We start from the raw sequence: 23,477 nt of genomic DNA on the forward strand, positions 1-23,477 counted from the left end.
ATAAGGATAGCCTGTCTATATGGCCATCCAGCACACATGGCGATGACACAGCAGCATGCGTGTTCTCAGGTCAATCTGTGAGACACAAGATGACAATTCTTAGGGAGGAAGTGTTGCCTCATGGGCAGAACCCTCAGCTAAGACAGGGGAGAGTTGGCTCCCATTCTCAGCTCTGCCACTGACCTGCTGGGCAACCTTGGGTGAGTCACATCCTCTCTCTGTGCCTCAGTTTCCCCTCCCTGTTGGTTTAGCTAGTAAGCTCTGTGGGGCGAGGGTTATCTGTGTGTGTGTGTGTGTATACACAGTCCCACACACAATGAGATCCCTATCTCATTTGGGGCCTCCAGGTACTGCAGTAATACTTCTAATAAGTGTATTTTAGTGGTGAAAATAAGAGTATCCTTCTATATGCATGTAGCCCCCCTTCTTTTCCTTCCTGGGTAACTCAGGAGCTGGAAACACTCACCTGATGTTCTTCATGTTACAGGAGATCCTGAGTGTCCTAGTGGTGAGGTTGGATAGGTGGAAATCCTCTACCCACCGTGACGGGCCGTCACTGCCCCGGGGGGAGGCCGGCCGGAGCCACCCCCCACCGGGAACCGGCAGCCAGCCCCGAGCCCCCCGGCGTTACCCCGGCGGAAGCCGGAGGAGCCGGCAGGACCACTTGCCGCCACGCCTGCGCCGGCAGGGGAGCATTGGCCCCTCCCTCGAAGGGAGCGGGCGTGCAGCGGGGGTGGAGGCCGGCACGCTGCAGGAAGGGGAGAGGCCCTGGGCAGCGGCCGGGCCACTTTGAAAAGGCTCGCCGCCGGCGCGGTTGGGGGCAGCCTCCCCGCAGTGGTGGAGGAGCGGCCCCCAACCGAGGACGGACTCCGAGCACCACCCAGGCCGGCGGGTGGCCAGACCTTGGCCCCGGGGCCATAGGGACAGCCATCGCCACCGGCGGTCGGCCAGCCCCTCCTCCGACGAGGGCCGAACCCCACCACGCCAGACCCGGAGGAAACGGCCAAGCCGAGAGCTCTCCCCGGCGACTTCCCGCAGACGACCCAGGATCCGAGCGACCGAGCCAGGGTAAGTTCTGGGGGTTTAGGCGGCGCCGCCAAGAGCCGCCAGGAGGGAGGAAGGAGCCCGGGGCAGGACACTTTTGGCATCCATGGGTGGACGGGTTACGGAGGGAGTGACCCCCCCCGTCCACCGCGCCGGGGCACTAGCAAGCCCCGACGCTCAGGGCCCCAGGCTGGGACCTGGAGAGAGGGTGGGACCGGGTCCCCCTCCCTCTCCTAGAGGAGCACCCCGCTCCCAACGACCGTAGCGATAGCAGAGTGCAAGTCAGAACTCCGCGAGGAGGAAAAACCCAGACTAGGGGCGTCGGCCCCACCCCGCAGGGACGGGTAACTATTTTAGGGTTCGCTGACCCCCCCTTCTGTCCGGGAGGGGGTGATCGCACCCAGGAACTCGGGCCCTATAGCAGGAACCCGGGGTACAACAAGGGACCAAGAGAGACCGAGAGGGTCCGCAGACCCCCCCCCGCGTCGGGCTGAGAGGGGGTGATCGCACCCTGAACCCCTCACACCACCCCTCTGTTGAAGTCCCCTACCTCTAAAGGAATTCCCAACTGGCAGTGCCTCCCCTGGCTGGCCCCTGTACACACTCAGTGGTGTGCCTTGGGAGCCTCCAGGAATAAACCCATTCTAATAATGATCTGTGGCCTGGATCTACGCAAAAATTCCATACACGTAATGCGCTTAAATTAGACTTTACACCCCTTGAGTTAACAATTTAAAGGAACAGGTTTAACAGACAACGTTTAAATATCACTCCTAATTTAAATCCACAGTGTGCAGTTGAGTAAAATCAATGAATAATCAAAGCATATAGTAATACATGGACTTCATCTGCCTGGCATTTCCACTGCCCAACCCCGGAGTGTGCACGCCTCTGGATTCAGAGTCCCAGGCACTTACTTGCATGGGCGCACTTGCAGGTCTGCAGCTGGTGTGGACACAGCACGGTGCAGGCTCTCGGGTCCGTCCAGTCCCGGCCACAAGCTGCACACCCCTCTGAGACTGGAGCTGGCCCCACCAAACGCCAGCAGTCCTGGGCCCAGGTTCACCGGGCAGGTCACTCGACCTCCCCTCAGCCTCAGCCTCTCTGCTGTGCTCCTTCCCTTGCAAGCACTTCCCCAGAAAACAGTCCCAGTTACTCACAGCTCCTGCCCTGCAGGCCCTTCTCAGTCAGCTCCAGGCACAGGAAGAGCCTCCCCCGTTCAGGGATAACCCCCACAGCTCCTGAAGCTTCCTGCGCCATCAAAGCCCCAGCAGGCTCTAGCTTCCAGCAGCAGCTTCGGGTCTGGACAGAGCTCCACCCTAGCCATCTGGCTCCTCTCTGCAAAAGAGAGCCCACCACCTGCTCTCCCTGGAAGAGGAGCAGTTTCCCCCTTTTTTCCCTAGGGTATCATGGGAGTTGTAGTCTCTAGGCTAGTTGTATTACTAACGCTCATGTAAATTTTGCTTTTAGAAGGACCCCTCTTGGCTGCAAACCAGCTGTGGTGTGTGCAGCTCCCCTGTAGAGCCGCCACACCATGCTGGTCTCCCCCGTGTACTCCAATGACTGCCCAGTGGCCAGGCTGTAAGTGCGGCTCAGAAGATGACCCCCATGCCATAGTGTAATTGCACAGTGCAGGGGAGAGAAAGGCTCAGAAGGGATGGAAGCCAGCGGGCGAAGATGCAGCTGCCAGAGAGGACCAGTCAAAGGAAAGGGGAGAGAAGCAACTCCAGGGCGGCTGGCCCAAGTGGTGTGCACAGGACCCCTGACTCAAATGAAGGCAGGCTGAGGTGTGGGCTATTTAAGGCCTTTGGGCAAGCAGCAGCCAAAGCTCAGTAGTACAACTGGCCAGCAACCAGATTTTCCATTTCACAGGAAATTCCGTAAAGACAAATATTTTTTTCCATTCCAAAATGAAAACAAAGGTAAAGATTGTCCCCAGAACAATATAAATACATTACAGTGACTTGTATTCTTCCAAGCCGAATCTTTTTGTGATATATTCTGCTCATATTTCTAACATCAGCCCGCTGAGAGCTGAGAGCCAGTGGAGAAAGAGAAATATAACTTAATAGACTCTGGCAGTTTCATTAATGGGCTATTTGCTCCTTCTTCTAAATCGCTAATGAAGGCTCTTAATAACACTAGATCTGTCACAAACCCAGAGGTTTCTCAATAAGTATTTGCCCCTGAGGCTTCTGTTTTAGCAGACTCCTTTGTTTTTAGTCATTCAGCCCATTGTCATATCCCAGCTGCTCAGAATCCATTCTGAGAGACAATCTTGTATTACACTCCATCCACTTGTCCTTTGTTGCTGCGTGGCTCTGTCCAGAAAGCAAGTAGGTTGGTCCAGCGGAGATCTTTTCTTTAAAAACCTGTGCTCGGGGGGTTGATAGCCATGCTTCCATTCCTATTCAACCAATAGTGGTCAGAATTCTCCACTCCACTCATGCATGCCGGTGGCAGTTCTGCACAGGTTTAAGTTAGTGAGGATGCAGGCCAGAGCTGTGTGGCCGTAGCACATCCCTGCAGAAGAGAACATCAGAATTTCAAATGCTCGGAGAGGTATGCACGAGATGCGTCACAGCAGGATCATGTGGCGTATTAGGGTTTCTTAGTAACTCTTTCCTCCTTCGTGTGTCTCACAGGAAGGTTTTAGAGCAGAATGCCTAGGAACATGCTGTTCAGAGGAAAGGGGGTTGTTTCTCATTCGTAGGACACCGGACACCGGAGAACCTGGCAAAGGAAAGTGATAAGCTAGACACATCCGCGAAGATGGCATGTGGAAACACTGACACAGATTGATCATCCATTAAGGATGGTTACAAGCTACCTGGATGCTATTGCAATCACCTCCATTTGGGCTTGAATGTAAGTCCCTCAGCAATAAAGCACATGTCTCTAATGGAGCAATCTAGTCACTGGCTGCAGTAAAGGAGGTGAAAGCTTCTCATGAGGAATGAGCCACTCCTGGAGGACTGTGGTGGGGTGCACCAGGCCCTAAGGCCCCCGGATAGGGCTCATGTGGTCCTGCTGCATCCTATCTCAAAAAGGCAACAGAGAAGTCCTCCAAGCAGGCTGGAGTGGCAGCGGAGGAAGCAGCCAATCAGAAACCAGAAAAGCACTCTAAAAGTTGCTGCAGGCCCAGACAGCAGTGTCTCTGGAGACTTTTAAAGAGTGTAGACCAGGATATTGGCTAGCTGAGAGACTGGCAGCACTGTGGACAGCACTGTGTGGAGAGCTATTGAAGGCTGGACTATGATGGACTCTGAGATAAAGCCCTGAGGTAAGGGCAAAAATGCTGTTTCTCCCTCATAAAGAGAGAAAGTGATAAGCTTGAGCCACAACTGGTATTGGCTTTGAGGTTCAGATGCCCTCCCACATGTCAGACATGCTCTGATGCACATATTTTGGTATCCAGGTTTGGATTGTCAATAGCTGCATGAACAGGAATATTCAGATACGGGCTGTGGTTCTTTAAGGATATGCTGCATTTCAAAATTAAATGAGGCATGATTCTGCATTTCTTATTCATGGGAATAATCCTTACTGAAGCTAAATCCCTCTGATGCTTGTAGGGCCACTCACATTACTACAGGTTGCAAAATTGAGACCTTAATGTTTTGACATACACTCTCATGCTTTGAGACATAAGACAAACAGGACTGTGTAGCACTTTAAAGACTAACAAGATGGTTTAATAGGTGATGAGCTTTCGTGGGCCAGACCCACTTCCTCAGATCAAATAGTGGAAGAAAATTGTCACAACCATATATACCAAAGGATACAATTTAAAAAATGAACACATATGAAAAGGACAAATCAAATTTCAGAACAGCAGGGGGATGGGGGGGAGGTAAATGACTGTGAGCTAATGATAATAGAGGTGATAATTGGGGAAGCTAATATCATTAGCTCACAGACATTTACCTTCCCCCCCCCCCATCCCCCTTCTGTTCTGAAATTTGATTTGTCCTTTTCATATGTGTTCATTTTTTAAATTGTATCCTTTGGTATATATGGTTGTGACAATTTTTTCTTCCACTATTTGATCTGAGGAAGTGGGTCTGGCCCACGAAAGCTCATCACCTATTAAACCATCTTGTTAGTCTTTAAAGTGCTACACAGTCCTGTTTTTTGTTTCAGCTGCACCAGACTAACACGGCTACATTTCTATCCCTTTGACAAGTTACTGCTTATCTATCCACTGCAGGGCGTCTTACACATTTCTCCGAAGAATATGGTAATGACCACTCAGAATAGGGCGTTGGGTCTATATGGAGCAGCAGTCTGATTCTATACTCTTACATACTCTGAAAGTTCTCATGATTTATTGACCTGAAACTGTAGCAGCTCCTTGTAGACTCTCTTCTGTCTAAACCTTTAATAGTCAAAAGTTCATACAGCGTAAAGATCAATGCAGGTTTATGAGAGACAGCCACTGTTTCTCTGCAGTGGCTAATGACATACCAAAACCATCCATTCAGACCAGGATTCCACAGCTCTTTATCGCAGCTAAAGATTACACAACATTGTCCTTTGTACTCTTATTCCCCAATGACCACTCAAATCTTATGTAAATTTTGACTTTAAAACAGTATTTGGAATCTCCATTCAACACATGCTCAACTTTTAGCATGGGACTTCAGTGGGACTAGTCTTAGGTTTGAACTGGGAGCCTTCGTGCTGTCAGCATGAAGACACGTTCTTGTGAATGGCTAGGGTTAAATGCTTTATATCCTGGAAATGCTGATGGCTCTAAATATAGCCCTGCTGCGAGGAGAAATTGTTTACATTTTTTCTTGTTATCCTCGTGTAACTAAATTTAACACATCCATTTCAGCAGGATCCAATTATGGAAGAGTAATTGAAATCGCTCCTTGCATAAGAGGCAGCATCTATCTGGGGCCAAGAAGCCCCATTCTGCGTTTTGGAGCTGCTTAGTTTATGGCAGATTTTAAATAAATGATATGGAGTCCAGACGCAGGCAAATATTTGCACTGGGAGACCAATTTGACAGCGGTTCCACTGAAAAGCTTCTGGACAGCAGTTTCGGCTATAGAGACATTAGAGAGCCTGTTTCAAATATCAGCTTTGTCTTTCCACTGTATTAACCGATTCATTCTTCTTTGGGTCTGACGCTAGTCAGAGAGCAGCTTGGGCTGCCGCACTTCAGAATGGCAGGGACAGATACGACTACAGGTCAGCCACTCTCCATCCAGATGGGCTGCAGTTTTGCAGGCGCAGCTAATGCAGGCAGGCAGCTGACCCCTCTGTACCACATCTGATTGGACAGAATGGATAGCTGCCAATGGCTGCTTCCGAAATGGATGCACTGTAGTGGGCACAAGCAGCCGCACGTGCATAAAGATGTGCACGAACACGGTAGCGGTAGAGCTGCAAGACAGAAGGCTGGCTGACACTGGCTTGCTGTTTTGCCTGCGTTGTTGTGCAAATATATCTGGGAGAAGAGCCATTTGGGATTCTCCTTTTAAACCCTTTTGATTTATCACATTTTGAGGCTCTGTTCCCTAAGACCTTATTGTCAACCTTAGGGATGTGTGGACTTGTTTGAATAAAGCAACCCAGGCCGGAACCTCTACCCCAAGCACAAAGCTTTCTGAGGATACATAAAACGCTGTTCACACCCTGTTCACACATTGCCCCCTTCCTAGCACAAGTCTCGGTCCCATCAGTGAGGCTGGGCTGCTGCTACTTCTGGCTGGAACAAGGGAGCACTGCAAATGTCTGGCTTTTGTGCCATTCCAAACAGGACCAGTTCTGACCACTCGGACGAGCTCTGATCCAGAGCTCTGGCAGGCTCAAGACTCACCCGCCGTTAATGCCAATAGCGCTTCATGAGAAAGGAAAGCTAGGACACGCAGGTACCTGCCCAGCACCCATTGAAAGTTTTAGACTGCGTGTCACATAGGGCAGGCCTTGTGACTTGGCGCACACACTGTGTGACCAAACCTGCCTTTTGAGTAGCCTTGAGCCATAAATCAACAACACAACAACAAAACCTGGTGGTCTGTGAAATAATGCATTGGTAGACAAGAAAGCTTCTCCTGGTGGGAAAAACGTAGCGAGCACTTCTGTCCCTTGAAAAGAGCTAGCACAATTACAGAAAAATATTTACTTTAAAGGTCATGGATCCTGGCTACTCTCAAAGGCTGAGGTGAGCCAAAAAGTTTTCTCTGGCATTAGCACTGAAACAGTAAGACTAAATGGAGGGTACATAGTAAATATCTTGCTAATCAACCAGAACAAAAAGAGACACAACAGAACTGTGCATCGGAATCTTTTAAGTGTTGTAAAAATCTTTCCAGATCTCTAAGTCTCTGGAGTTCCTCCCTGCATGCAAATCACGACAAGCCCATTAGCAGAAAAATCAGAGCTCTGTAGAGAGGTTGGTACAAACGATGTGTCGATCGTTTGCACAGATGGTTTCCCATCTCTGCTCATTGTGGATTTCTTGTCTGGTTTCCATTCTGCTTGGCTAGGGGGTGTATTTGACATGTGCTTTGCATAGCTGGAAAGTGCAGACAAATGGGTAGCTCCTCACCTGACTTGATGTTGCCAATGAAGCTACCAAGGAACAGACTACACAGCCTCATCTGTATGCCAGAAGGGCCATGCTCCCCCCTTGTGTGGACAGAACTCTCTGAAGTCACTTTTGCATCACAAAAGTTGCTCTTGGGACTCAGTTTCCTCTCCTGTTAATGCAAGCAAGAACTTGTCTAACTTCTGACCTCCTGGGCAAGCCAAACTGGACACCCTCACCCTGTGATTCTTGCATGGGGCTCGCAGCTTCTGTCTGAGCTAGAGCTCAGCACCGGGCCCTGTGGGAATGGCAAGGTGGAGAGGGGGCGTATGGCGCCTTCGGTGCTGCTCAGAGTCAGGGTCCTGCAGACATAGGGCAAGGCTTGCCAAAGGCGACAGGAGAGGCCTTCTGGTGGGACCTGTGCCTTTGGAAAGATGTGGACAGCAGCCTTGCTCACCCAGGGCTTTCAGCCTCCACAGAACACTTGGCAGTGGCTAGGCAGCCGGTGCCTGTGACTGCTGCTAATTGCACTGTTTGGGATCCTCTAACTGGTTCCTGGTGCTCCTGCTGCATCTGCACCAACTATTGCTTCTCATCTCGGCTCGCTGGGTTTGCACGTGTGTGCACTTCTCAGCACGATGGGACCCTCCCCACCAGCACCCATGACAGCCTCCTCTTCTCCCACTGGGCAGAGGGGCACAGCCACAGCTTCGGGAGGTGCCTCAGGCGGGACGCGCCAGGCAGGCAGGGCTAGTAATAAATGTGGGAGAGCCAACGGCCTACACCTCACAGGGTGTTCCTCAACAGGGAAGGTTTTGCAGCGTTTCCCGGAGCTCCCCAGTGGAGGGGGACGTGCAAACAGACGTCTCGTGCAGATTCAGCTCCCGATAGAGGTGTGCGCCGCGGAGCCCAGAGGGGACGACTCCCCCGTTGGTGCGGGGAAGAAGCCCAAAGAGCACCATTTACTGAAAGACAAAGTGAAATCAAAGGGGGCTTTTAGACTGGCCTAGTTTTTCTGGGGGAAGTGAGAGCAAGAGGGAGGGGCAGATAGCCCAGCATGACTCTATTTGCTACATAAGGTTGTCATGGAAACCACGCCATAATTAAAGGCTTCCCTCTCTCCTCAGATGCTCCCATGCCGCCGTAGCTGGAGTGTGTTATAACAATGCAAATGGGAGCAGCTTGTTCTCAACACAGCAATATCAGCGGTGGCAGACAGGGCTTTCTCCAACAGCCCCACTCACTCGCTGCCCAACGGGGCAGTCTCCTCCTTCCCGCCGCACTCATTGTTCTCTAATAATGGCAGCGGGTGCCATCGCCCTGCTCTGTCTCGGCATAATCCAGCATTCCCGCTGCCAACCGGGCAAGGGGAGCAGCCCTTTACAGGGCTGGGGCCTCGCTTTGAAGACATGGGGAGGGCTCATCTGTACAGCTATTTGTATTGCAGTGGCGCATAGAGACCCCGACCAAGGTCAAAGCCCCACTGCGCTAGGTGCTGTGCAAACACAGAGGGTGACAAAGTTCCTGGTCCAAAGAGGGAGCCACGGTACAAATTCCTGAGGTAACCCCTGTGCTATCTTTGAGAGACTGTACCCTATTCCTGAGGTAACTCCTGTGCTGTCTCTGAGAGAGACACTGTACCCTGTTGCTGAGGTAACCCCTGGGCTGTCTCTGAGGGTACGTCCAGACTACATGCCTCCGTCGACGGAGGCATGTAGATTAGCCAGATAGGCAGAGGGAAATGAAGCCGTGATTAAAATAATCGCGGCTTCATTTAAATTTAAATGGCTGCCCCGCTCTGCCGATCAGCTGTTTGTCGGCAGATCGGGGCAGTCTGGACGTTCCCCTGTCGCCAGAAAACCCTTTTGTCGACCGCCCCGTTATGCCTCGTGGGATGAGGCATAACGGGGCGGTCGACAAAAGGGTTTTCTGGTGACAGGGGAACGTCCAGACTGCCCCGATCTGCCGACAAACAGCTGATCGGCAGAGCGGGGCAGCCATTTAAATTTAAATGAAGCCGCGATTATTTTAATCGCGGCTTCATTTCCCTCTGCCTATCTGGCTAATCTACATGCCTCCGTCGACGGAGGCATGTAGTCTGGACGTACCCTGAGAGACACTGTACTCCGTTGCTGAGGTAATCCCTGGGCTGTCTCTGAGAGACACTGTACTCCGTTGCTGAGGTAACCCCTGTGCTGTCTCTGAGGGTATGTCTACACTACAGCACTAATTTGAACTAACTTAATTCGAATTAGTTAATTCGAACTAAGCTAATTCGAACTAGTGCATCTAGACCTAAAAACTAGTTTGAATTAGCATTTTGCTAATTCGAACTAGCATGTCCACATTGAGTGGCCCCTGAACCAAAGTTAAGGCTGGCCGGAAGCAGTGCCGGCAGGGCATCAGGTTAGGACTTAGAGCGTTGAGCTGCTGTCTCAGGCTAGCCGAGGACTGTGCTTAAAGGGACCCGACCCCCACTCCGGACAGACAGTTCTCAGGGTTCCCCGCTTGCTTGTCTATCTTGATGAGGGACAGCAAAGCAGTCCTGTCTTGGAGTGCCCTGAGTGCCCACACTCGGCACATCACAGCACTCGGCCATCAGCCCGGCTGCACTTGCCGCAGGCTGCCATCCAGGGGGTCAATTGGGGGGCTGCAGGAGAGTTTCCACCCCGAGGAGCCTGCAGAGCCACCCCAGTCCTCCACATCGGGGGCTCGTACCCCATTCCTCCCTCACCTCCTTCCACTTACCCCTCCCTAGCCCCCCTTCCCGATGTAAAAAATAAAGGACACGTGTGTTCAAAAATAGAAACTCTCTTTATTGAACAAAACTCGGGGGGGGGATTAACCTCTGGGGAGACTGGGAAAAGGAGGTGGGAGAGGGCAAGAGAGAGGGTGGGAGAGGGGAGGGGGAAACCTGGGAGGAGGGAGCTGGAAGGGGGAAACCAGGGGAAGAAGGACGAGGGGAAGAATCAAACTATGGTTCACCATATCTTCAGTACTGTGTACAGACGTGATCTCCTCACCCCAGAAAAGATATTTTGGCCTTGGAAAGGGTTCCGAAAAGGGCAACTAAAATGATTAGGGGTTTGGAACAGGTCCCATATGAAGAGAGGCTAAAGAGACTGGGACTTTTCAGCTTAGAAAAGAGGAGACTGAGAGGGGATATGATAGAGGTCTATGAAATCATGTGTGGTGTGGAGAGGGTGCATAAAGAAAAGTTCTTCATTAGTTCTCATAATAGAAGGACTAGAGGACACCAAATGAAATTAATGGGTAGCAGGCTTCAGACTAATAACAGAAAGTTCTTCACAAAGCAAATAGTCAACCTGTGGAACTCCTTGCCACAGGAGGCTGTGAAGAACTATAAGGGTATGTCTACACTACCCCACTAGTTCGAACTAGCGGGGTAATGTAGGCATACCGCAATTGCAAATGAAGCCTGGGATTTGAATTTCCTGGGCTTCATTTGCATAAGCGGGGCGCCGCCATTTTTAAATACCCGCTCGTTCGAACCCCGTGCCGCGTGGCTACACGGGGCACGAACTAGGTAGTTCGAACTAGGCTTCCTAGTTCGAACTACCATTACTCCTCATTCCACGAGGATTATTTGCACTTCATGAAAATTAGAGTCCCCATCAGTGCCTCAAGTCAGGCACCCCAAATTAATAATCCCTTGAGAAAATATTGCCCTTAATCTTTTTTCTGAGTACTATTAAATTCATCACCTCAGTATCCTGTGGCAGTGAGTCCTGCAAGTTAACCAGGCAACTGTATGTAAAATAATCCTTTCAATTTTAAATTTGTTGTCTTTTTGGGTGTCCCTTTATCCTAGTATTATGAGAGTTTTTGGATCACCCTCATTCACTCTTGTCAGAGCAGTCATTATTTTATTTACCTGGTATTCATTTCCTCTCTAGACAAAGTATTTCTAACCATTTTAGTCTTTGCTCAGATGGAAGTCTTTCCCTACCTCTGACCATACTTGTAGCCTTCCTCAGGACATCTTTCATTTATGCCATGTTCTTACTGTGATGAGGGGGATACTAATTAATTAGTACAGTTCCAGTATCATTATCTCTCCTTGTCTTAATCCAGCCTAATATCTTGTTTATTTTCTCCATTGCTACTGCATGTCAAGCAGATGTTTTCAGTGAACCATCCACAATGACTCATTTCCCTTTCACCCACTAACATTCCTTGTTTTATAATTAGCTCATCTGCCTATCCCGAAGAAAGTTATCTCCTGTTACAGTCAGGTCACTTAGTTTTGATTTGACGCCTTGGCAGCACACTAATCAAAATGTGACCTGACTGGCCAATGTGATATTTCACATTTATGGGCAGTAGAAAGCAAAGAAGAGCAACAGAAAAATAAGCTGTTGGGAACTAATTGTGTATTAGCTGACAATTGTACATCTTCATTGAGAGAGTGATTTGTATTGACAAGGTGAATCACTCTTTCAATAAACATGGTGCTATCTTTGTTAATTACAGAAAGGTACAAGTATTGGAGGGTTTGAAATTAATATAGTTGGTGGGCGGTGAATTAAGATGTCTCTTCTCATTCCCTTGAATGGGACTGGTCTGAGTGCTAAAATCAGATTCCATTTACATTATTGGGCATACTTTCTACTTGAGTCATGTGTACAATTCTGCTTATTTTTTCATGTATGGAAACTAGGAAGGATGACTCATGTACTAATTGCTGCATTTAATTTTGCAAAAGGAAGTACATCAGGTTTGTGGTAGAAACACTGAGCTCAATTGCTAAGCTCAATGTAATTCATTTATTGTAACCACCGATCATATTTTCTCATTTTTGAGATGGGGGTGATCAGAGCTGCCCACAGTATCCAAGGTGTGGGCGTGCCAGAGATTTATATTCTGGCATTATGATATTTTGTTTTATTATCTATTCTTTCCATAATAGTTCCTAATTGTAATGGCTTTGTAATGGATAGCTTTGTTGCCCATTCCTGCACAGTGACTGGATGTTTTCAGAGAACTATCCACAATGACTTCAAGTTCATGACTGTTAACAGCTAATTTAGACTCCAGGTATGTACAGTTGGGATTACATTTTCCATTGTGCCTTACTGAGCATTTAGTAACATTGAATTTCATCTGCCATTGTGTTGCCCAGTTAGATCCCTTTGTAATTTTTCGCAACCCTCTTTGGACGGAATGATCCTGAGTAAAGAAAGAGCGCCTACTGTTGGCCAATGCCCATCACTGCAGCTCCCATCCAAAGAGCCAGAGGGGCTGACAATGCATACAAGACCGTGGCCCGAGTTGATAGGGCATCAGGAATGCATGCTGCTTTTTTGTTCTCCTCTTTTCAGTTTCACTCAGGTCAGGACAGTTATCTGATCTGTTGGGCTGACTCACATGACTGGAACGCTGTCATGGAAGGGTATAAACTGTTCAGGGGGAGAAAAGGAGGAGGAGTTGCATTGTATGTAAGAGAGCAGTAGGATTGCTCCGAGCTCCAGTATATAGAGGGAGAAAAGCCTGTGGAGAGCCTATGGGTTAAGTTTAGAGGTAGAAAAACAGGGGTGATGTTGTGGTTGGTGAGTGCTATAGATGGCCAGATCAGGTGGATGAGGTAGACAAGGCTTTCTTTAGACAACTGAGAGAAGCTTCCAGATCACAGGCCCTGGTTCTCTCGGTGGACTTTAATCACCCTGACATCTGTTGGGAGACCAATACAGCAGTACGGACAATCCAAGAAGTTTTTGGAGAATGTTGGGGATAACTTCTTGGTATAAGTGCTGAAGGATCCGACCAGGGGCCATGTGCAGCTTGACTTGCTGCTCACAAACAGGGAGGAACTAGTAGGGGAAGTAGAGGTGGGTGACAACCTGGGAAGCAGTGATCATGAGATCGCAGATTTCAGGATCCTGACCAAAGGAAGAAAGGAGAGTAGCAAAATACACACCCTGGACTTCAGAAGAGCAGACTTTGACACCCTCAGAGAACTGATGGGCAGGATCCCCTGGGATGCTAACATGAAGGGGGAAGGAGTCCAGGAGTGCTGGCTGTATTTTAAAGAAGCCTTATTGAAAGCACAGGAAGAAACCATCCCGATGCGTAGCAAGAAAAGCAAATATGGTAGGTGACCAGATTGGCTTACCGGGGAAATCCTTGGGGAGCTTAAACACAAAAAGGAAGCTGACAAGAAGTGGAAACTTGGACAGACGACTAGGGAGGAGTATAAATATATTGCTCGAGACTACAGGGGAGTTGTCAGAAAGGCAAAAGCGCAATTGGAATTGCGACTGGCAAAGGATGTGAAGGATAACAAGAAAGGTTTCTACAGGCATGTTAGCAAAAGAGGGTGATTAGGGAGGGTGTGCGGCCCCTACTGGATGAAGGAGGTAACCTAGTGACAGAAAAGCTGAAGTACTCAATGCTCTCTTTGCCTCTGTCTTCACGGACAAGGTCAGCTCCCAGACTAAGGCACTAGACAACGCAGTAGGGGAAGGAGGTGGACAGCCCTTGGTGGGGAAAGAACAAGTTAGGGACTATTTAGAAAAGCTAGACCAGTGGTCCCCAACCATTAGAGGTTGCCGGGTGCCAGGGGGCATGGCCGTTCGCCCGCTGGGCGCCAGAGGGCGGGGACACTTGAACACCCGGGGGTAAGCCCCCCCCATAGCTGCGCACCCAGGGCCAGTGCCCCCCCCCAAGCACCGCGCACCCAGAGCGCAGGCGCTCCCCCCATGCACCGCGCACCCAGAGCGCAGGCGCTCCCCCGTGCACCGCGCACCCAGAGCGCGGGCAGCCAATCCGTGGTGCTCCCGGGGCCGGCGCTCACCTTGCACCATGCACCCGGGGCTGGCTCCGGCACCATGCATGCGCTACGTGCCCAGGGCCAGGCCAGCCCCGAGCACTTGGCGGGTGCACACAAATGCTCCTGCAGGAGCCATGGCGCCCACAGGCACCATGTTGGGGACCACTGAGCTAGACATACACAAGTCCACAGGCCCAGATTTCATGCATCCGAGGGTACTGAGGGAGTTGGCAAATGTCATTGCAGAGCCCTTGGCCATTATCTTTGAAAACTCGTGGAGATCGGGAGAGATCCTGGATGACTGGAAAAAGGCGAATGTAGTGACCATCTTTAAAAGGGAAGAAGGACAATCCAAGGAACTACAGACCAGTCAGCCTTACCTCAGTCCCCGGAAAAATCATGGAGGGAATCCTCAAGGAATCCATTCTGAAGCACTTGGAAGAGAGGAAAGTGATCAGGAATAGTCAACGTGGATTCACCAAGGGCAAGTCGTGCCTGACCAATCTGGTTAGCTTCTATGATGAGGTAACTGGCTCTGTGGATATGGGAAAGTTGGTGGATGTGATAAACCTTGACTTTAGCAAGGCTTTTGATACGGTCTCCCACAATATTCTTAAGGGAATATGAATTGGATAAATGGGCTGTAAGATGGATAGAAAGCTGGCCAGACTGTCAGGCCCAACGGGTAGTGATCAATGGCTCGGTTGGTTTCTAGCAGAGTACCCGAAGGATTTGTTCTAGGACTGGTTTTGTTAAATATTGTTATTAATGACCTGGCTGAGGGGATGGATTGCACCCTCAGCAAGTTCACAGATGACACTAAGCTGGGGAAGAGGTAGATACGCTGGAGGGCAGAGATGGGGTCCAGAGTGACCTGAACAGATTAGAGGATTGGGCCAAAAGAAATCTGATGAGGTTCAACAAGGACAAGTGCAGAGTCCTGCCCTTGGGACGGAAGACTCCCAAGCATTGTTACAGGCTGGGGACCGACTGGCTAAGCAGCAGTTCTGCAGAAAAGGACCTGGGGGTTACAATGGATGAGAAGCTGGAGATGAGTCAACAGTGTGCCCTTGTAGCCAAGAAGGCTAACGGCATATCAGGGTGCATTAGAAGGAGCATTGCCAGAGAAGTGATTATTCCCCTTTATTCAGCTCTGCTGAGGCCACATCTGGAGTATTGTGTCCGGTTCTGGGCCCCCCACTACAAAAAGGATGTGTACACATTGAAGAGGGTCCAGCGGAGGGCAACCAAAATGATTAGGGACTGGAGCACATGACTTATGAGGAGAGACTGAGAGATTTGGGTTTGTTTAGTCTGCAGAAGAGAAGAGTGAGGGGGGATTTGAGAGCAGCCTTCAACTTCCTGAAGGGGTGTTCCAAAGAGGCTGGAGAGAGGCTGTTCTCAGTGGGGGCAGATGGCAGAACAAGGAGCAATGGTCTCTAGTTACAGTGGGGGAGGTCTAGGTTGGATATTAGGAAAAACTATTTCACTAAGAGGGCGGGGAAGCACTGGGCTGGGTTCCCTAGGAAGGTGGTGGAATCTCCATCCCTAGAGGTGTTTAAGTCTCGGCTTGACAAAGCCCTGGCTGGGATGATTGAGTTGGGATTGTTCTTACCTGATGGTTATGATACGTCCCTTTTTTTCCAGGACAGTCCCGGATTTAAAGGTTCTGTCGTGGTGTCCCAATAAAGGAGGCAAGTGTCCTGGAAAACGCATTCAGCTCCAACTACAAACAGCACCGCCATTTCCCACCCTCGCAGACACCCAGTGCTAGTGTGGTGCAGCAGCAACTCCCCGCCTCCACCCAGCACATAAGCGGCTCCCTTGGTGCTTTGTACAGGCAGTCAGGGCCGCTGCCAGTGGTGCGCAGTGTCCAGAGCCCCGAGCTCCAGTGCAGTGCCATCCGGTAAGCCCCCAGCACTGTGTGGTCCCTTCCCTCCTGCTGCGGGACTACCAGCCCGGCCACGCTGCCTCCTCCATCCACAGGCAGCCGCCACCGTTGCCGGAGGAGGAGGGGGATAAACCCGTCAAGCTGCTCCTTGGAGCTGCTGTTAGAGTCCCGGCAGAGCCCGCGCAGAGCCCGGCTGGAGCGCTGCAGAGGGGGGTAGGTTCGGGGTGTGCCGGTGCGCTCTGTGCACGGCCCTTTCTCCCCCCGCCCCTTCCCACTCCGCTGGGGGAGCGGCAGTGCACGGACCCGCTCGCACAGCCATGCTCCGCAAGCCAGGTCTGATGGGGTGGGGGCTTTTACTCCTAATGGGAGCCAAAGTTGGTGCGGGGACTGGAACGCATTAAAATTAGTACCGCGGGCGGCCCAGCTCCAGGCCCGGCAAGCGGTCCTGCCCTGGAAGGAGCTGGGGCCAGAGCTGTGGGGACTTCTGGGGCCCAACTACAGACTCCAGCCCCGCAAACTGGAAGGCAGAAGGTGAGGGAGGGGCAGGGGGAGAACTAGGGGGAAGGAGGGTGGGAGAGGAAGGGCCTTGTGCTGAGGGGAGGGGGCAGGGCAGGAAAAGAAAGGGGCAGGCACCAAGGGGCATGGTGGAGTAGAGACAAATGCCAGGGGGCCTAGTGGAGACAACGAAAAAAAGGCCAGGAGGATGGAGGGGAGGTGTCAGTGGGGGTGGGAGAGTGGAGGAGACAGTGATGTTGGGAGAGGAGAGGAGAGGGGAGGGGCATGGGGCAAGAGGGAGGAAGGGAGGGGAGGTGCAGGGAGAAGGGTGGAAAGGAGGGGTGGGCATGAGGAAGGTGGGGATGGGCATGAGGAAGGTGGGGATGTATGAGGGCACAGAGGGGCATGAGGGGAACTGGGGCAGAGTGTGAGGGGATGGGCATCAGGGAGAAAGAGGGCAAGGGGGGGCAGGGGTAGTGGGGAAGGGGGAGGCACCAGGAGGGTGCAGGGGTACGGTTTTCCAGTGCCACAGGTTCATTTGACGTTGGTAACCACAGCTGACGCTAACTGTATGCGGCTGTGTGCTCCCCACTGTCCAGCTGAGTGCACTCCTGCCATAGGATGCTCATGCTCCCGGTTTACAGCTCCGCAGTGGCTGAAGGAATTGGGGAGATGATTGTGGCGAGGGGACTGCATTCTGCGATGTGAAATCAGCCGGGCCCTGACATGTGCGTGTAAGCATGGCTTGTACTGGTTGGTCTGTCTCAGAGCCCGGGCCCATATTCACTTCATAGTCCTTTCAAGTCACGCCTCAGCTTCCGAGGGGTTTGTGCACACGAGCTTCATCGGCGGGCTCTGAGCTCTGGCCTCTTGCCCTTCAGCATGTGCATGCGTTACAGTCCGACCCTCACTCTGCAGGGCACACCTTCCCGGCTCAGATTCCAGGCTCCAGTTCTTCCCAACTCCTACTGCGCTAAGACCCAAAAGCACCAGAGCTTTTGAAGCCTTGAAGCATAAGCAAAACAGGTGTGAACTTTCTAGAAAGCTTCAGAAACAGCAGAGAGCACTAACAACAAGGAGTCCGGTGGCACCTTATAGACTGACAGATGTATTGGAGCATCAGCTTTCGTGAGCAATGACCCTTTTCCTCAGATGCATGTCTGAGCAGAGAGCACAGAGGATTTGTGTGTGTAAGTGAAGCATTCAGGCAAGAGGGTCAGTCCTGGAAAAAAACTTTAAGAGGAATATGGCTGTTTGGGCATGTTCCCCTCAGGCCCTCCTGTCATTCGCCCTCATTTCTAGCATCTTCCTGTTGTTTACGCAGCTGCCTCCGGATGCTTAGGAAATATGTAACAGTCAGGCCCAGCTCTTTGTCTCGGGGTTGACCTCTAGCCAAATGCAGTATCAGATATTTGTTCAAGGGATCAAGAGACGAGCCCAGGTAAAATAAGATCTGCTCTGAGCACCAAGCCAAACTCAAACTAAGCTGGAAGTAATATCGATTGAGAAATGTTTCTTCTCCCATCCCCAGGAAAAAAAACAGATAAAAGTGAACATTTCCAGGTTTTCATCAAAAAAACCAAACTCCAGAGATTAACCTGGTGCCTCTGTGCCCTGGTCTATAAAATGGGGGTGAGCGATCCCTGCCCACCTTGATTCGATGTTTGCCACACATGTAAGTGCTGTGTTTCAATTCATGTTAAAGGATAAGGAAAGTCATGTCACTGTGTGTTAATACCAGGTTCAGTCACCCTGTGCCTCTGGCCCAGCTAAGACCAGACACCATGCTACAATGTGTTCCTGAGACCTGGTAGTAGCCAACCACTTGAACCCTCTAGTAGGGAAGATGGGGTGCAACTCGGCACTGTTTGCAGGTGTCATTTCCTTGGGAAGCCCACCGCTTTGAATCTGAGACCTGCCTTCATCAGGTTAAAAATCATCTCTTTAAAAATGAGCTTCCTGTTTCCTTTTCATGTGGTGTGTGCATTTAATCGGAGCCTCTAATGCAGTGCTTATAAAAAATGTTATGTGACTTGCAGGTATTTCACCCTTGTGACAGTTTCTTTTAAGTTCCATTTAAGTAGCTTTCTCATTTTTGTAAGTTCCCCTTTCTGAAGTTAGGTATGATTGTGTGGGTTCCTTTTTGGTATTTTTCCCTGGCAAGGATACTAAGTTTAATCATATTATGGTCACTCTTACTGAGCACTTCATCTATATTCATCTCTTGGACCAGTTCCTGTGCTACACGTAAGACTAAATCGAGAATTGCCTCTCTTCCTGCCTGTTCCAGGACTAGCTGCTCCAAGAAACAGTCATTAATGGTGTCTAGAAACTTTGTGTCTGCATCCCTTCCTGAGATAACATCTATGAGGAGATATTAAAGAGACTGGGACTTTTCAGCTTAGAAAAGAGGAGACTAAGGGGGGATAGGATAGAGGTCTATAAAATCATGACTGGTGTGGAGAAAGTGAATAAGGAAAAGTTATTTACTTGTTCCCATAATATAAGAACTAGGGGCCACCAAATGAAACTAATGGGCAGCAGGTTTAAAATAAATAAAAGGAAGTTCTTCTTCACACAGCGTATAGTCAATCTGTGGAACTCCTTGCCAGAGGAGGTTGTGAAGACTAGGACTATAACAGGCTTTAAAAGAGAACTAGATAAATTCATGGAGGTTAAGTCCATAAATGGCTATTAGCCATGTGGCGGGGTACCCCCCGCCTCCGCTCCCTTCCCCCTGGGGAACAAAGCGTTAACCCCCTGCCCGGGGGGCCTAGTCCAGTACTCGCAGCAGGCCCAGCGGCCTAGTCCAGCACTGTGGGGTGGGGTAGGGGGGTCCGGGCCCTCCCTCTCCACCGGACCCCAACCCAGGGCCCTGGTAGTGGTGGGTGGTTCCCACCACTGGCTCAGCAGGGGGTCCTCCCCCAAAACATGCTAAGCCCACTGGGGGGGGGGGGTTTCCCGGCCCCTTGCCCTGGGTTGCTTCCTACCCCCAATCTGGTAGCCGATGGAGGTCCCACCTGGCGATGCTGGGTTGCCGGCAGCGGCTTCGTCCGACGGGCTTGTCCCTGGGGCAGCGGCACCGGGCGTTCTGCAGCGGGGCGGGTGGCCAACGGGCGTCGGTGTTGAGGGCGGGCTCGCCCCGGGGCTGGTGGCAGAAGCAGCAGCGCCTCCTCCGGCTCTGGATCTGGCGGCAGGTCCAGCGGCAGGCCTGCAGCTTGGGCCGGAGCTCCTGCCTCCCCAGCGGTCTGCCTCAACTGAGCAGCCCAGCAGTCTTTTATAGCGAGGCTGCACTTCGAGCATGCCCAGTAGGGCTGTGGGGGAGGGGCGTGTTCTGCCCAATAAATGGGCTCCCCTTCCTCCTGCTCAGTGTGGGGCAGGTTAGCCCTGTCACAAGCCAGTATCAGTAAGGAATGGTGTCCCCAGCCTCTGTTTGTCAGAGGGTGGAGATGGATGGCAGGAGAGAGATCGCTTGATCATTACCTGTTCGGTTCACTCCCTCTGGGACACCTGGCATTGGCCACTGTCAGCAGACAGGGTACTGGGCTGGATGGACCTTTGGTCTGACCCAGTATGGCCGTTCTTATGTTCTTATGCAGTCTACATAGGGATAATTGAAATGCCCCCATAATTATTATTGAGTTTTCTATTTGTATAGCCTCTTTTATCTCTCTAACATTTCACAGTCACCATCATCACCAGATCAGGTGATCCATGGTGTATTCCTACTGCTATCCACCTGCGGTTCAGGCACGGGATTTCTATCCATGGCACAGTTCTCTGGCACGGTTTGATTCATTTCATTTTGACGTTATGCTTTCATTCACATACAGAGCTGCTCTCACATCAGCATGACCTATTCCGTCATTCCTATGGATTGCACTCCCTGGCATTACCATTTCTCACTAAGGCTATGTCTAGACTGCAGGCTTCTTTCGAAAGAGGCTCTTTCAAAAGATCGCGTCTAGACTGCAGGCGGAACTTTCGAAAGAGAAATCCGCTTTTTCGAAAGAGAGCACCCAGCGAGTCTGGATGCTCTCTTTCGAAGACGGCCTCTTTACATTGAAGAACGCCTTCTTTCGAAAGAGGAACTTTCGAAAGAAGGCGTTCTTCCTCGTGAAACGAGGTTTACCGCCATCGAAAGAAAAGCCGCGTTCTTTCAAAATAATTTCGAAAGAACGCGGCTTGAGTCTGGACGCAGGGGAAGTTTTTTCGGGAAAAGGCTACTTTTCCCGAAAAAACCCCTGAGTCTGGACACGGCCTATTTGCCATTCTGCACCAGCTTTCTGGGATGTCTGTTATATAAATATCCTCATTTAATACAGGCACCCAAGTTCACCCATCGCAGCTTCTAGTAGACTTCTTGTCTTGTATTAACGTTTCTAAGCAGAACCTTTCTCTCCACAGCCCTCGCTGCTGGGAGTGAGAGGGGCAGAATGCAGCTCTAATTGCTTTGCTCTTGGCTCTCAAATCCTGTACTTATGATGTTTGCTTGAAGTCTGGGTCCTGTCACGATGGCCTTGGGACAACGGGAGCATGACAGCTACAGTCTGCCAAGTACTGCTGGAAGAGGCAGGTATTTAATTGAAAGCATTTGCTGCCCTAATTAGTGAAAATACAACAAATGAATAATCAATTTGTGGTTCAGATGTGCACACTAGCGGGTGAGAGCATCTAGCAATCTTCAGTATGTTTATCCTCTCAGTGTCCTGTAAAGTAGAATTATCTCAATTTCTGAGGATTTGTAAATGAAGCCCAGATGTTTTTAAGGTAGCAAGAAATGGCTGTGCTCAGTGTTGCAACGTGTATCTAATTTAGGAGCCTAAATCTCATTTTCAAAAACAATTTAGACAGGTAGGAATCACAACTGCACTGACTGCCATTGAGCTGAGGAAGAGCTCTGTGGTGGAGCTCCAAAGCTTGTCTTTTTCACCAACAGAAGCTGGTGAAATAAATACAAGATATGACCTCCCTCATCTTCTCTCTCTCAAAAATAGGGGCCAGATTTGCTCAAAAGTCACCTGGGAAGTCTGTGACCAAGCTGGCAACTAAATCCAGGTCCCACGCTAGATCCTTAGCCCCTGGACTTTTGTTGTCCCTTGCAGCTATGCAAGATCCTAGAAGACCTCTCTGTTTTAGAACACCAGAACATCTACCCACGTGGTAATGGGGCACTGAGAGTGTTATTGCTGTGTGTAGCAGAGAGCTATACAAAATGGAGTGGCCTGTAACGGGGATAGTAGTGTTGAAGTGGTCTATTCATGATGGAAGGCCCTCGTTAAGGTGGGAGTTTGGATAAACTTCCTAAGTGTTGTCCCCTCTTTATCTGAATCTCCTGAGTGCAAAACTGAGCTGGAGGCCGCAGGAGAACAAGCTGTCTTGGGAGATGGTCAGCATTCCTTCTCGGAGCAGCTGGAAGGGCAAATAGCACCGGCTCTCGCAGTGACAGCTGGTGCTGCTGTGACTCCGGTTGCAATGTGGACAAGAAAGGGGAGAGAAGATGTAGCCCCTTAGATACCTCAGAACCTTAAATAAAACATCCCATGCCAATCTAGCTTTGAAAGGGCCACTGGGGGAGGTAGCTGGTGTGACCCCATGTAACTCTGTCCCCTCACTAACATGAGAGAGTGAACTCGCAAAGCTTAGGCACAGCTGAGGGGACCGTCTGTTTTAAAGTTAGATGGTGGCTAGGGGGAAAGTGGGACGTGTTCGGCCTTCAGCTGGGGCAGCTCTGTGGCCTCCATGGCAACGCTTCAGGTTTTAGCCACTTAATAGGTTCCCCTCTGAACAAGGGCGGGGAGCTGGTTTTGTGCTTTAAAACCCTGAGCTGGGACTCAGGCAATGTGAGTTCAATTCCTGCCCCTGCCACGGTGACCTTGGGTAGTGACTTAGTCACAGAGCCGTAAAAGTACGTAGGAGCTGCTTCACGTAGCAGCGCAATGCCTGGCCCGTGTCCCCGAGCGCAATGCCTGGCCCGTGTCCCCGAGCGCAATGCCTGGCCTGTGTGCCCATGTCCCCGAGCGCAATGCCTGGCCCGTGTCCCCGAGCGCAATGCCTGGCCCGTGTGCCCGTGTCCCCGAGCGCAATGCCTGGCCCGTGGCCCCGTGGCCCCGAGCGCAATGGCTGGCCCGTGGCCCTGAGCGCAATGCCTGGCCCACGGCCCCGTGGCCCTGAGTGCAATGCCTGGCCCACGGCCCCGTGGCCCTGAGCGCAATGCCTGGCCCACGGCCCCGTGTGCCCGAGTGCAATGCCTGGCCCGTGGCCCCGTGTGCCCGAGCGCAATGCCTGGCCCGTGGCCCCGTGTGCCCAAGCGCAATGCCTGGCCCGTGGCCCCGTGGCCCCGAGCACAATGCGTGGCCCCATGGCCCCGAGCGCAATGCCTGGCCCGTGTCCCCGAGTGCAATGCCTGGCCCCCCACACAAGGGAGGAGAGAAAGAGGTGCCAAAAGAAAGGACCCTCTGAAAGCTGAGTGGGGAGCTGCTAAGGCAGGCAAGAGCGAGATGCCAAGGGGAAAGGGTTAGGCACTTACGCCAGGCCAGCAACTCAGGGTAGCCCATCCCAATAGCAGTCAAAACTGCCTCTCCGTTCCCTCTCCCCGCTCCCTCCGCATTTCCCTGTGCCCCCTGCTGTCTCTTGTGTGAGTGCTTTGATACCCCCACACCCACCAGTGGCTTGTGGCCAGCCCTGCTGCTGCGGGGTCTCACCAGTCTCAGGCG

General features: G+C 51.2%; 1 long non-coding RNA gene across 4 annotated transcripts; it reads left to right on the top strand.

The window, feature by feature from the left end:
- Positions 1–475: 475 nt before the first annotated feature.
- LOC142830245 (uncharacterized) lies at positions 476–22,867 on the top strand. Of its 4 annotated transcripts, none has more exons than XR_012905353.1 (5): positions 476–1,068; positions 12,516–12,643; positions 14,622–14,900; positions 16,023–16,281; positions 21,169–22,867. It is a non-coding gene; the product is annotated as an uncharacterized LOC142830245 (long non-coding RNA). The 4 variants fall into 4 exon arrangements; XR_012905352.1 differs by lacking the exon at positions 21,169–22,867 and adding an exon at positions 17,680–19,572; XR_012905350.1 differs by lacking the exon at positions 21,169–22,867 and having other exon boundaries at positions 479–1,068; positions 16,023–16,974.
- Positions 22,868–23,477: the final 610 nt, after the last annotated feature.

The sequence above is a fragment of the Pelodiscus sinensis genome, chromosome 7 (genome assembly GCF_049634645.1).
Source record: "Pelodiscus sinensis isolate JC-2024 chromosome 7, ASM4963464v1, whole genome shotgun sequence".
Classification (NCBI taxonomy): Eukaryota; Metazoa; Chordata; order Testudines; family Trionychidae; genus Pelodiscus; species Pelodiscus sinensis.